Below are 9,930 nucleotides of genomic sequence, written 5' to 3' on the forward strand. Positions count from 1 at the left end.
ACACACGTCTCCTTTGCTAGAGGCTTCTATTCACCCTGCAGATCCTGAGTGCTTCCCAGGAGCTGAGGCCCCCCGCACCCCTACACTAGCCTTTGCTGGGATGAGTTTGCCATGTACAGGGAGCAGTCCTCCTGTGGCTCAGCAAGATTGGAATTGGAAGATGGGGCAGATCTTGTCACTCAACTGGAGAAAGAGAGAGGGCTGTGGTTCTGGTAACCCTATTTGAGATTCGTGATATGTTTTCTCAAAAGCAATGACAATTAGGTTCTAGAATGTTGTTACCATAGCATTATCTTGGCTATGTGATGGGTACCATTGGCTGCGGTGAGCTGGTTCTTTTCTGAATGAAGGATATGTGATGATCCACTTCCTTAAATTGGTGCAACTCTGACAAATTTGGCTTAAGATGTTAGATAAGTTCTAAGGAATAATGAGAGGAATTGAGGAATAATGAGACAGTTCATATTTCCTTTCAACTTGCTCCTCAATCTTGTCCATATCGACCCTTGAAATGTTAAGTGAGCAGAAAAAATAATCTGTCTTTTCTGGTTCTTTGGTTTCCCTCTGCTTGCTGTCATTGAAAGGGGCCCGAATAATTCCACAGTTGGTTTGCAGCATCCTGAAGCAAACTAAGTGCATGTTTGATGCTCTGAACTAACTTTAGAAAAATAGGGTTTTTGAAATGCAAGGAGCAGGAGCAGTACTGTTACATTATTTTATTAACAAGGCAGTTTTTTTTTTTTTTTGGTACCTCTGCAATGGAAAGTAAACTTTTCATCATCTAAGAAAATTCTCAGGCAGAGAATATTCTACCCTTTCATTTTCACCTCATGAAAGGTTCCTATTTAAATCTTAGAAGAGTAAACCTAGAACACAGAAGAAAACAAAAACAAAAACGAAAACAAAAAAGCAAAAAAAGTGAAAAAAGCAAAAACCCAAAACCAAAAACAGACGAACCCTAAGAAGCTGCCTATTGACACTCTGCTACGCTCTGCTCCACACATACCCTTCTACTGGGGTCAGAAAACTGTTCAGTGAGAATCAGAATCTGAAGCTCAAAGCTTCTATTAAGAGGCAGGCCTGTCTTTGACATTTTTGTTTTCCTCCAGAGACCTTTCACAGAATCTTACTGCAGAAAATGACTTTGAATAAGAGCTGGTAATTACCACAATGAACATTTAATATTTATCGTGTTAAGGTCTTAATAACCTTTAATAGTCATTAATCATGTAAACTTATTAAGAAGCCTACCAAATTCGTGAGGAAACATTTCCTAAGGTGATTTATAAAACCACAGAGACTATCAAATTTCAACAAATCACTCCTTGAAGATAATTTAAAAATGAATATAAATCAAAACAAATTTGGTGTCTGATTTTGAAATAAACGGAATATTAATGTAAGTTCTTAGATGCTATTTAAGTCACGGAAAAAAATAACTTCATGTTTTCATTATTAACAATTAAGCAACTTTACTCAAATATTCATGATTCTCAAAGGCTTGCACAGCCTCAATGGATCTATGGTCTGTGATAATGAAGTTAGAAGCACATTCCCTGTGGGTGTGAATTTTGTTTCATTTTGTTTTTTTTACAGGCTTACATAGTAGGACAGTGACTGAGTTTTAAAAAAAGGTGAAATAAATGCAAGTTTAAACACAAGACTTGTTGGATCACATGTTAGGAAACTTGAATTCATACTTTTTCTAATGTGTATGCTTTGATGATTAAAAAACCCTTGCTTACTAAAAGACATGTATATGTTGGTGTACATCTCTATTCTTCTGTCTGAAATGTCACTGAGAGAGCAGAAAAAGTAACGCATACTGCAGTCCAAAAAGTTGAGCAACTTTTCCTCACTTCCTATTTTTTTGGTTGATCTAAGCAGGTTTTCTACTAAAGTGAAATGAGAGAATGAGCACTGACTTTCCAAATAATTTTCATGTGATTTCTGATAGCAGGATGTTCATGAGTTGTGGATTATGTACATGTGTGTGTGCGTGCGTGCGTGTGTGTGCATGCGTGTGTGTGTGTGTGTGTGCGTGCGTGTGTGTGTGTAGGAATGGGCAGAGAACCACTTCACGGGTAAAGATGTCTCCTTAGAAGCAAGACCTAATGTGGAGGGAGCACATCTCTTGACATTTCTATGTAGTGCCTGGGCACATCGAGTATTGATGCTATTTAAACCACTATTTTAATAAAGTGTGTAATTGTTTTTGAGGAAGGCATTGTAGTCAAGCTTCAATAATTTGTAAAGCAAGGAGTAGATTTCTAGTGTTCAAAACTTCTATTCTCTTTCTCTGCATCTCCTGCAGGGATGGGTCAAAGGCAAGGATATTGTATTGTATTAGATCACATTGCTAGGAGAAAGTTCTTTCCCAGTGAAAACAGAAGGGTTAAGGATCTGAGGCCACCAGGGAGAGATCTCTCTTTGGCCCTTCTGATGCCCTTGGAATTGCCATTCCTATTTGAAGTGCCAGTTCTGCTCTGGACCTTGGAAAAAAACACTCCTATTGACTTCTTTTCTGGTGTTTAGCCTAATGAAAGGCACCTTCCCTAGCTTGCTAGGGCTGATCTTCAGGCTCATATTTAATGAATAGCCAGATGGTTGTGAAGCTTCCTTTAAAATGTCATTGGTATAAGAGAAGGTCAGTAGTTAAATGACTGAACTCTTTTATTTTTCCATCTGATGGACAACCTCAAGTTCATGGCTAATTAAAGAAACTCTTCTCCTATCTGGGCAGGGATTCAAAAGAAGATTCCTTTTGGGTGGATCTCTTCAATTCTTCACATCTGGGTAGGATCAGGAGTATGCCAGATACAGAACAAGTTCTTGGAAAGAAAACAATGCAAGTCTCAGTACTTGCCATCAAGAAGCTCATCTGGTAGAGACAATGGAGAAAACAATTATAATATGAGAAGTGTTATGGGAGACCATGGCCATGGAGGTTGAAGGTCTAAGTGTGTGAGTGTGTGAGTGTGTGAGTGTGTGAGTGTTTATGGAGACCATGGCCACGGAGGTTGAAGGTCTAAGTGTGTGAGTGTGTGTGTGTGTTAGGAGTGGTGAGAGATGGAGATGGAGATAGTTCAAGATTTGCTGGAAGAGGTAGTACTTAAATTGAGCCTTGAAGACCTGTAAGAGTAAGCTAAATAAGAAAATCATTGCAGAAACAGCACTGACAATACAAAGAGATGGGGGCTGCACACTCAGGGACCTGCATGTCAGTGTGTCTGGATTCCAGAGCAGAAAGAGAGATGTGACCAGGACTCTGGGAGGAGGTGGGTCCAATCATGACAGGCTTAGTGAGCTTTGCCAAAGGGCTTGGATTCACACTGAGAACGATGGCGAAACACTGAAGAACTATAGGAGAGTGTCGTGACTGGACTTAAGCTTTAGAAAAATATCGTTTGCAATAGCATAGGCAAGCGACAGGAAGGGTCGTGAAGAACAGAGGCAAGATGGCCAGTTAGAAGTGAGAAGTAAACTAGAGAAGTAATGACGGGGGCAGATACGAATACTTCTGTCGACAGAATTTAGGAGTAAATGACGAAGTAGGGCTGGGCAGGGGTGGGGAGATAAAAACGACCCCCTCCCAAGTTTCTGGTGGCATTGGATGAATGGTGGTGTCATTCATTAAGAAAGAGAAAACAGGAGGAGGGGTAGACTCAGTTTTTGCTATTTTGAGTTTGAGATTGTACGATATCCAGATGAGGCCTTGAACTTAGAATCAAGGTTGGCTAGATCTACAGGTTTGAAGATCATCAGTATTTACATGTTATATTGATCCTATCTGTGGTGTTTAAGAGTCTCTGTAATGGGCAGGAACAGGTCTCAGTACATTATTTGAATATTATCTTACACAGTGCACTATAAATAATTATATTTATTTTTATAATTAATTTTTTATTTTTATTTTTAACATCTCATGGTTGTCACAACAATTCTGAAAGATGAGAAAGGCACTGTTAGTCTCATTTTATAGGGGAGGAAACTGAAGCTCAGAATGAATGACTTCCTGAGGTCACACAGCCAGTAAAGTTGCACTGGTCTGTCTTCAAATCCAGGGCTCCTTCCCGCACACTATGGGGCCTGACATTGCAGTAAACAATTGCTTAACTAACCACATCCTCCTTCCTGTAGCAGGCAAATGTGGATCCCTTAAGAGTTTTAAAGACCGAATGTACAATACCCACACAAAGATTATACCACAGCACTCTTGGCAGGCACGGCACCATCCTGGAAGTCCTTATTTGTTGCTAAATGTATTCTTTGCACATGCTCATTGGCTGGAACAGGGTATAAAAAAAGTATGGTTACATAAAGGACTCCTTATCTGGTCCTTGCTAATATCTTTCTTTTAGTGCCACGGAAAGAAGAGTCTCTGGGGTTGGCACAGTGTTGAGATAAAGTTATTCTGTCTTCAGCATAATGCTTATCCTGCAGCTCAGCTGTTGTAGTTGTGCTCCTTGCAAATAGATTGCACAGAAGAACAAGAAAAGCATGGGAGTACCTAGTGAATTCCCTATCCCATTCCCCCGGTGGAGAAACTGTGACTATTCATACCAGTTCGAGTCCTTAACTTTGCCCTCCTCACCCACAGACCTTCCACAAAAACTCTTTAGTGGCTCTCTTCAGGGTCTGCCTCCCACTCTCCCTCTGAGTTCAGGTGACCTGACATCCTCAGGCCCTGGCCTCCCTACGGTGATGTTTTGGATTGGATGTTCTACTGGACTAGCCTTTCAGATCACTCTTGGTCTGAACTCTCTAGCCATAGGCAAATCACACGTCACTCTCACTCACATCCTTTCCAGATTCCTGGAAACCCTGCCAGGTCTAGCAACCCTGACTTCAACACTAGAGAAGAGAAGATAATCATGTGAACTCAGGAAGGGGATGGACCTTAGGTTTTAGGATGGAATTTTTGTTTTCTAGATCAAAGTGTGTAGTCAGATCATGAAATGATACTCTTCGTTCTCATCATAGCTTATTTACCCATTTCCTTATTATTGAATGTGTTGGTCATTTATACATTTTTTTTATTTTTTCATTTTTTTAGGTGAGGCAACCCTTGGTTGACCTCACAGATTGCAAGGACCTTGTCAGCTTGCAATCCCTTATTTTTTAATTTTTATGCCTACAGCACCTGGTCTTCCTAGGTGGTCTCCCATCCAAGTACTAACCAGGCCCGACCCTGCTTAGCTTCCGAGATCAGACGGGATTGGCTTTATTCAGGGTGGGATGGCCGTAGACATAAATTTATGCTCATAGATAATAGTACAAATATATATGTTCATAAAACCTGTTATTCTGTCGAATTATCATGACTTATTTACCTCAATTGGTATAAGTATCAGGAGTCCTGTGAATTTTTCAGATTCCTCTCCGCTAAGATTCCTTCTAATGTCAAATCCACTAATATCTCTAGTTTATCTTTCTCGCCTTTGTTTTTATTCCATGACTGTAATTCAATTCCTTATTATTTTCCTTTAGACTATTTTGATGCCCCCCTACATAGTATCTCTGTCCTGGATTGTATACTCAAATATTCCTCCTAATATCCCATCTGGTATTTCTCCTTACAGTGACACTTAATGTCTAAAAAGACTTGAGAGTCTCCACATCAAAAATGACCAGTCTTGGTGATTCAGGAGATCTCAGAATTAAAGCCCTACGGTCTCTGACAAACACAATTCTTGTGTAATTGGCTGTTCTTCATGAACAGCAAATAGCTATTCATCCCCTTCCTTCCTCCTCTCCCTCCACCCCCCGGCCCGGCCCGCACCCACCTCCTCCTCCAGCCCCGCCTGAGAGCTTGTGCTCCTGGGGACAGTGTTACAGGCTGGAATCTAAGAATACTCAAGTATTTGTGATTCCTTACTTTGGTTTGTGCAGCTGAACTCCTATACATACATGATTAAAAGCACTCTTCTCCTGTGAGGATGGGGCAGGTCTTTTAAACTCCCAATTTATGCCTACAGCTATGTGGCTTCCTGAAGGATTTTAAAATAAGGGATCTGACTTCTTACTTCTATGAGGAAAAATGAAGGTCACGGCCTCATCTATGAACCAGGGGCTGAGTATAATCCCATTTATCTGGGAACGTACTAATCCAACTGAAAACAAAATGTACTAGAGTCTTATGGTAGAGGAGTATAACTGACACAAGTCTTATGGTAGAGGAGTATAACTGTCAACTCTCAGACTCACAATGGCCAGGCCCAGTCTATCCTTTCAGGTACTGTGGCTCAGAACTTTGGAAAACCAATTGAGACATGCGAAGGCATCTAGACCTGTGATACAGCTAGAAGACAAGTCAGATACTCTGATTTTTACCACAAAATGTCAACCTTGCTTTGTATAAGCCTGGAATCTTTAGCATATGGAATTACTTGAGATCAACTACAGAATCCTTTCTTCTGTATCTTCCTAGTGATTCTAATTTTGAATTTTTACTTTTTGTATTCTGAAAAAAATCCATATCCACAGAAAAAATTGATAGATTCTAGAACATACTCATCATGCACTCAGCTTGGCCCCATATTGAGTCAGATCACTTGAGAAGTATATCATAACTTTAGGCCTCCAAATAAATGCTTCCAGAGATCTGTAAGTTAGCATTATGCCCTTGGCTTTTACGAGTATCAGAGAAAGAATGGCCCTGTGAAGAGGAAGGAATTTGCACTGCTGATTAAACTGGTTCTGAAGAGTAACCCATCACATTATCTATGATCCTTCCTTCTGTGATGACTTGCTTGGTATCACCTTGGCTCTCAGAGCCAGGAGAACCTGGATTTGGAGATATTATTCAGCATCATGGTTCCAAACTTAGCTTCATGCATCCCTAGGGCCTTCAAGCTGGGGTCTCTGGGAACTTGCTACTCATGGAGAGAGGGACCTTGAGAAATGAAGCCAGGGAACATCAGTGAGGATCCTACCCCAGCCTGCTCCCAAATGTTCTGTAGATGGGCCTATTCGATGATTTTGTTTAAGAAAAGGGTTTGTTACCATTACTTTAGGAAATGTCTGTATAGTAATTGAAAGAGCGTGAGTTATGGCATCAAACAGTTCTGAGACTGATTTTCAACGCTATCACTTACCAGCTCTGTGTCATTGGCCATGTAATCTACCCTCTCAACATCTTAGTTTCCCTATTTAGAAAATGAGAATATTAATAATCCTGTTCTTGAGGATATGTAGAGAGGATTTAGCAAGATTTAGTAAGATTAAAAAAATGCCCATCATGTAGTTTGGTTCTCAACTTTTGGTGTCCACTTAGTATCACTGCTGGAACCCAGGGTCCATCTGCACTGAACAACATTCCCAGGCTTATAATTCTGCACATAGTTTAAAAACAACCTGCAATGTAACTGATACTCAATAAATGTTTTCAAACTGAACTCCTGGCAAACTGCTTCCATTTATTCACAGTGAGTATAATGTAGTATATCATATTTTTGTGTTTGTTTTATGTACTTGGCTCACGGCAAGTTCAAAATTCAGTTTTGCACTCAGCTGCAGGTTTCATTAGTTTAGATTATCTGGAATTAGTATCTCCTGGCAGATAAATTATTTAGCACTCTTTTTAATCTTATTTTTTTGTGTGTGGTTTTGTTGCATCTCCATTTTTCACTGTATGCCACTTCAAAAATATTTTGGAAATATTTAGTATATAAATAAGTTTTTAAAAGTAAATATAGCTACGTTTATATAACAAACTTTCATCTGTGATATTGCAAGATAGGCACACTAAATATTTGCCATAATAAAGAGTCTGAAAATGTGTAGCAATGTAGAAGCTAAGCTAACTGAAAACACTTCAACATCTTACTTCAGAGTGATAGGCCTGAATAAGTGCAAATAGTTTAAGAGGTAAGTCCCTAGGAAGTTAGTTATAAATCTCAATATATTCCTTGGAAACCAGCATCATAAATAAAGTTATGCCTCCTTGATCTATCACTGAATATTTCCACTTTTTCTTTTGAATAGTAAATCATGTTGAAAAAACACTCATGTATGGAATATCAAGGCACATCCTGGGATGACAATAGATTGTCAGCACGTTTACAGATGCCATTATTAAAGGAAGTGGTTGATTGATGGAGAAGCACCAAACTAGAGTTAAAAAACAAACAAACAAACAAAAAACAACTTTAAAAGAAGTTGTACCAGACCCCAGGCAACTATATCCAGTATTCTTAGGGCCACTGAAGTTATATGCTGTATCTATTTACAAAAATGTAATGGCATTTGATAGATCCCATAAGAGTTTTAGCACAGTAGCATAGCTGATAAGGGAAATTATAATTAATATCTTTAAAACATTTAAACTGTCACTACTTCCAACTACCTAATGATGCTGAAGTCATATATGACCACCAGAAAAACACTTTGTGCTATTCTAAAGGATATCATACCTTTCTAAAAATCTTACATCAGATGTTTCTATGATATGTTCTATTATAGAAAGGTAAAAATAAGGTGTATAGAGTTTAACTGAAATACAATTGTAAAAGAAAGAAATAAATTAACCATGGCCAGTTATTATGATTGGTTAAAATAAAAAGAGTAACTTAATGTTAAATGGGAATTTAACTCATGTTCAAGACTGTTCAGGAACATAATATATAAATATTTTCAACACAAATACAGTGAAATCTACAAGTGTGTATTATTGGAGTGCATTATTGTGATAGACTAATATTGTTTTGTAACAAATTAAGAGAGAAAATCAGGAAATCTAATTCATTAGGACTGTTTCTATTGCCTATTTTCATATTTATTTTCTTTGCTTCTAAGTAGCACTGAGTTTTTGATATTGTACTAAAAAAAGATTTTCCCATTGACAGGAAAAATCTTCCAAAATAAATAGAATGTTACCTTATTAAAAAAGAAAAAAATTCTTAAAAAAAGTAAATACAGCCTGTCACATACACTTTGCCCTGCCAAATCGGAGTTGGCTTTCTCGGTGCTTTTGCTCAAAGAATTCTCTTTGCTTACAATGCACTTCCTTCCATGATCTCAGTTGCTGAAATCCCTGATACCTTACACAGCCCAGCACAAATGCCCTTTTCTTTATGAAGCTTGCTCTGAACTTGCTCTGATCATCCATCCAGCAGTGGCAAAATATTTGTGAACTCACTTCTGTCATTAAGTCAGACAAAGAATAATCTGTCATTTAACATTGTGAATGCAATTGTCTTTAGGAACTTGAGCTGTAAGAAAATGTCCAAAGTTCCAGGACTCATTTGAGGAAGGCAAAAGACAAAGAAGTAGCAAGAGAGCGATCTCCTGGGTAACAGATGTGGATTTGAACCATGGCTCTGCTTCACATCAGCTGTGTGACTTTGGCTAGGTAAATGGGCCTGGATTCCTCACCTATGGAGATGAATGTATCAGTTAGGGATTGTGTTTGGCTCAAACTGTCAAAATTACAATGGGTGAAATGTGTAGGGCTTTTCCTCACGTACAAAGAAATACGGAAGAAGCAGTCCAGATGAGACGGGACATCACTTGTACAATTTTTAATCTTTTAGCAGGAAATGAAATGAGACATCTCCTGCAGAGTTAATCTTTTTAGTAAACCTAGTTTTCTTTCCTCCTTTCTTTGGAAAAAAGGCCCTCTCCCTCAAAGCCTGATAATTGCCTTGGCTACTCAGATCCTCTGGCTATTGATAAGGGTCATCAGCCCATTGTTAGCAGAAATGGTGTTTAGTCAGACAGGGCCCTTAGAGTCGGGAAGAAGGAGGGGACTTTAGGCCAACGGTCTTTGTTTTTTACTTTTTAAGAAATATATTAACCAAACCTGTTTCCTTTTACTCACTTAATAGACAAATCAATAATAGAAATTAATAGATATATGATTTAAATAATAAGTTTGTATCTTCTTTTCCTTGTCTAGGGACTGCGGCGGCACTTCAGCAGAAAACCCAA

The 9,930-nt window shown here is 38.7% G+C and overlaps 1 non-coding gene across 1 annotated transcript; it reads right to left on the reverse strand.

Moving 5' to 3' along the window:
* Positions 1-5,131: 5,131 nt before the first annotated feature.
* LOC112474840 lies at positions 5,132-5,250 on the reverse strand. Its single transcript, XR_003044544.1, has one exon. It is a non-coding gene; the product is annotated as a 5S ribosomal RNA (ribosomal RNA).
* Between the last annotated feature and the right edge of the window lie 4,680 nt (positions 5,251-9,930).

Source organism: Pteropus alecto, unplaced genomic scaffold, assembly GCF_000325575.1.
Source record: "Pteropus alecto unplaced genomic scaffold, ASM32557v1 scaffold7, whole genome shotgun sequence".
Lineage (NCBI taxonomy): Eukaryota > Metazoa > Chordata > Mammalia > Chiroptera > Pteropodidae > Pteropus > Pteropus alecto.